The 5,331-nt window shown below is 37.8% G+C and overlaps 1 long non-coding RNA gene across 1 annotated transcript; it reads right to left on the reverse strand.

Moving 5' to 3' along the window:
• Nucleotides 1-2,788: 2,788 nt before the first annotated feature.
• On the reverse strand, nucleotides 2,789-4,794 carry LOC114665568 (uncharacterized). The gene is made up of 2 exons (XR_007933586.1): nucleotides 4,020-4,794; nucleotides 2,789-3,544 (listed from the first exon to the last, which is right to left on the reverse strand). It is a non-coding gene; the product is annotated as an uncharacterized LOC114665568 (long non-coding RNA).
• Nucleotides 4,795-5,331: the final 537 nt, after the last annotated feature.

The raw sequence follows: 5,331 nt of genomic DNA on the forward strand, positions 1-5,331 counted from the left end.
CTTTCGAGGCAACTCAGGCCCCTTCTTCAGGCACGATGCAATTACTACGGGCAAAAATTATACATGTATCTATTGAAAATGAAATCTACAACACAATAAAGTGTGCAGAAAGGGAAGAAGTCTGAATACTTTCTGAATTCAATATCAACAACTACATTTATATCTATGGCACATTTTGCATGTTCTCCTCATGTCGGCGTGGGTTTCCTCCCACAGTCCAAAGACATGCAGGTTAGGTGAATTGGTGATTCTAAATTGGGCTGTGTGTGTGTGTAAGTGTGTTCGTTTGCGATGGACTTGTGCCCTGTCCGGGGTTTGTTCCTGCCTTGTGCCCTATGTTAGCTGAGATAGGCTCCAGCAACCCCCCTAATCCTGTTCAGGATTAAGCGGATTAGTAAATGTCAGAATGAAATGATGTAGCTCAAAGTGCTTTACAACTTGTCAAAGTAGTAGTTATATGCAAAGACAAACAGATTAAATTTTTATAAGAATAGTCAGTCCGTCATTGTCCAACCTGCTATATCCTAACACAAGGTCACGGGGGTCTGCTGGAGCCAATCCCAGCCAGCACAGGGCAATTTAGAATCACCAGTGCACCTAACCTGCATGTCTTTGGACCATGGGAGGAAACCGGAGCACCCGGAAGAAACCCACGCAGACACGGGGAGAACATGCAAACTCCACGCAGGGAGGACCCAGGAAACAAACCCAGGTGTCCTTACTGCGAGGCAGCAGCGCTACCACTGCACCACCGTGCCATCTTTATAATAATAACAATGACTAAAATGTACATAAAAGATAGTTAATACACAATTACATAAAAAGATATACAATTAAGAGAAATAGAGTGTTTAAATATAGAATTGTTTCTTAAGTTTCTAAACGGCAGTGTGATGATATGGTCAGATGGCCAGAAAAAATTTAAAAAAAATAAAAATTCCAGTTAAGCTGGAGAAAAAACAAAATCTGTAGGGGTTCCAGGCTAAATGCAAACCCAAACCCCACTAGGCATAACACCTAACATAAATGTTCTTAAGTAGTACTTTATTACTTTTTAGGCTTCGTGGATTCTGTGAGAAGATGGGGCATCCGCTTTCATTCCGACATCACAGGTGCCTGCACAAGACTTTGATCAGGTGGTGGTGGACTCGCTGTACATCTCTCTACTGTAGCTGTTTTATTTATCACAATTCAAATCTATCTGTCTTCTAATGCAGTGTTTTGGAAAGCTGCAGCATGATGGTCAAGGCAAGAATCAGTCTATAATCTTTTTTTAACAAATGTAACTTTGCTTTTACTGTTCAGTCATATTCTCCCAGTGTTCATATGGCTTTTCTTCCACTACCGCAGCTTCCTTCCACATTCCATGGTTGGGCTGATCTAAATGGAGACATTAAATTGGTTCCATATAAGTGAGTCCAAGGGTGCGCGAGTGTGCCCCGCAGTAAATAGACAATCCCATCCAGGGTCAGCTCCTGTTTTGTATTCACTGTTACTGAGATAGACTTCACCGATTCAACTGTAATAAATAAGAAGTGCTTTTAACAAAATGGAGAATGGATGAGTGGATTTACTGTTTACCAAACCTCCCTGCCTGATGCAGAAAATTAAAGACTACACATTTCTAATACCAATAAATACTAAATCTAAATCTAAATACTGACTTCTTCTCAGCTTCACATGGTGTCAGAGCTTATCTTGGAAGCAACAAATACAAGAGAATGAGCTTCCCATTTAATTATTAAGGGCGCATAGCACTCAAAATATGTTTGCCAATATGTGTAAAAGGATTTAAATAAGGGTACATGATTTTCTGTAAAGACTGACACGTTTCAAATATGACTCCATGGCATAAATTTATCAAGGCTGGGAAACCCAAATCTTTAAAAATAATTTTGTACAAACTACTGGTTTTAATCCATTTCATCATATTTTTGTGTATTTTAATAAGAAGGGGCAGTAGAAGAGTGACTAGTACCTCATACTTCAATAGTACTATACTTAAAACTCTTGACCCAGTCACTTTCTTTGTAGACTCTGTATGCACTGTGTGTCTGTTCATGGAGACCGTGAAGAAAACATGAACAATATTCCATTTTTCTACCACATCTCAAAGATGTGCATGTTAGGTTAGATGTCTGAGGTGGAATGGCGGTTAGCAGTATGGCCTTATACCTCCATCGTCTTGAGCTTAAATTCTACACCCAGTAATTGTCCACATGGACTTTACACATTCTCCCTGTGTCGGTGTGGGTTTTTCTCCTGGTACTCTGGTTTATTTCCCACATGTCCAAAAGTTTAAACAGCAATTCTAAATTAGCTCGTGTGAGTAGTTGTGTGAAAAGGTGGGCCCTGTATCGGACTGCTTTTCTTTTTTCTGCTCTGCACACAGTGTTGCCAGGATAGTCAATAGCGTCCCATGGCGTTGAAATGGATTAAATAGGTTTGAGAATATTGTTTAATGTATGAGCAGATGTGGCTCTGTGCATCAAGGTGTCTTTGGGTAGATTGGCTCATTTCAACACATTGTCAGCTGTTTTGTGCATTGTTTTCAGTGTTGATGACATTGTTTCTAGTTCCATCTGGACCGAAAGTGGATTATATAAGTTCAGCAGACACATAGATGGATGAATGGACAATATTATTTCCAAAAGATAGTTTAAGTTTATACAATACTAAGAAAATTAAAGTAAATGTTTAGTAAATACCTCATTAAAATATAGGTTTTAATATCCTGTGTAAAAATTAGGCCAGATTAGTGGCAATAAATGACCAAAAAAAGACATGACACTTTAAAACATAATGCATCATTTTATAAGAGCATTTAGATGCAATAAGTAATATTTGAACAATAATACTTAGAATAAATAAAAATAAGTTTTCAACATAAATAAATACAAAGAAAAAAGAAATATAAACAACAAAGCAGAAGACTCCTGACAAAAATTAAATGGATAACTCCGTCACTGGTCATTCTGACATACAAATCATTACAGGCATAAGCCAGCATATGCATGTGTTGTGCAATTCTTGTTCAGTTCTAAATTTCAAAAGAAGTCAAATGAAATTTGCATCAGATATCAGAGGTGACTTGATAAAACCAAAGCACCATGTCATCATGTCGTGGTAAGCATTTTGATGAATGTCTCTGTATAAGTTTCTCTAACTGATAAGAAAACACAAAGGAATTGCTCATTTTTGCCCAAAGCCAGAACACTTGCTTTGAATTGTGCATAGCTCCAAAGCAGATATCCCACAAATGATTCCAGTCATATCCATGGAAGTAAAGTGAATGCAATGGCACATAAAAGTGCTTACAGGTTATTCTGATTTGCATTGTGTCTTAATGATGACTTCAGTGAGTGCCCTCCACTTGAGTATTGTTAAAGTGCCCATGTGATATTGTGTGCAGCACACTCTGAGGATCTGAAAGCTGCTTATTAGTGTTTGCAAAACCGAAATATAAAGCAGGGCCACTTGCTTTTATTCAAAAGATCTCCAATTTGTCGAAGCTGTTGTGCAATCTCTTTCAGCGTCTTTTGATCTGTAAAAAAAATATAATAATTAGCTAAGCACTCAAGGTCTTGATAGACTAAATGATGTAAGCCCATTTATTTTACTTTTACAATAAAGCTATATAAAGGTTAAAAACGATTCATAGGTCACCTTAGATATTAACTGCATTATCTATCACATCACAAAAATACAGTAAAACAGATCATCTGCATTCTGTCAGTGACGTTGAGAGCAGATAACAAAGCTTCTAAAATATAAGACATGTTTAATTTTAACTTTAAAAAATGAATACACTTTGAGTCTGAAGAAGCTGGATGTAGTGCAACACATTTAATTAATTACTACAGTGCTCTCTCTCCAGTTTTGTTTTGCAATGCATTAAATTTTACTATTGTATATATACTGTAAATTTATATATAAAACAAAACCAAATTTGATTTCTCAATATTTTTATCAGATTTGACAATCATATTTATAAAAAATATATATATGAATAATTATACCTTTTTTCACAATATTCTGCTTTTCTGACTTCTTGATGCTGCTGGCTTTCATGGCTTAGCTCTGCACTGGGCAGTCTATCAGACAAGCTGTAACTGAGAGTTCTTCTCTTATCCTGTGAAATGTTCAACTGTTGTGGAGTTGTGAATGTAAAAGCTCTTTAATACCCGACAGATACTAACATGTGTTGCAATTTCAGGCAATCCCAAATGTTGAAGGAAGTTCCCCTCAGGAAAAACACCTTCCTGAATCCTTACAGAAAGTCATATGCTAAATGGCAGCAATAAACGTGTACTGTTTGGTTTCATTCTGTCATATTTTCCTTTGCTGACTCACTCCTTTGTTTGTTCTCTAGTGACAAAAAACAAGCATTCCAAACTCTTGGCCTTCTATCTGAGAGAAAAGTAAAGCTACAGAGACACCTACTGAACATCAGCCATAGCTTCTATGCTGCCGAAATGTACTTAATTTCTCCTGTTATCTTGCATGAAATACTACTGATTTTTTTATTGAGAACAACTACAAAAATAAATACTGAAAAATGTTTTTGTTTTCGTCATATGAATGACTTTGTGCAAGTCTATTTAACACTTTAGTGGCCTGTAGATTTATTTTTAAACTGTGCTGCTGCTTAAGCAAGTTGAATATCTTTGACATAAAATAGCGAGATCAGCTTACCAATAATATCACATATTCAAATAGTGTTCTAGCAAATATTTGCACCATTAAAGTGGGGACTACCGGCTAAGAAACACATTTTAGTCCCAAAGAGTCCACTTCTTGAATATCATAACATTCTCAAACATGCTTAAATTGAGGCACATTCGTGACATGGCCAGAGCTTAACCAACCAGTGTTGGGTGAGATGCAGGAACCAATCCAGGATAAAAAACTCATGCAGACACAAGGTGAATGTGCAAACTCCACACAATCAACAAAATATAAATATTTATTAAAATAAATATATCATACAATTATAATTTAGTGGGCAGAACAGTGGCGCAGTGGGTAGCATTGCTGCCTCGCAATTAGGAGACCTGGTTTCGCTTCCTAGGTCCTCCCTGCGTGGAGTTTGCATGTTCTCCCTGTGTCTGCGTGGGTTTCCTCCAGGTACTCCGGTTTCCTCCCACAGTCCAAAGACATGCAAGTTAGGTGCATTGGCAATTCTAAATTGTCCCTAGTGCGTGCTTGGTGTGTGTGTGTATGTGTGTGCGCCCTGCGGTGGGCTGGCACCCTGCCCGGGGTTTGTTTCCTGCATTGCGCCCTGTGTTGGATGGGATTGGCTCCAGCAGACCCCCGTGACCCTGTAGTTAG

The sequence above is a fragment of the Erpetoichthys calabaricus genome, chromosome 15 (genome assembly GCF_900747795.2).
Source record: "Erpetoichthys calabaricus chromosome 15, fErpCal1.3, whole genome shotgun sequence".
In the NCBI taxonomy this organism is placed as follows: domain Eukaryota; kingdom Metazoa; phylum Chordata; class Cladistia; order Polypteriformes; family Polypteridae; genus Erpetoichthys; species Erpetoichthys calabaricus.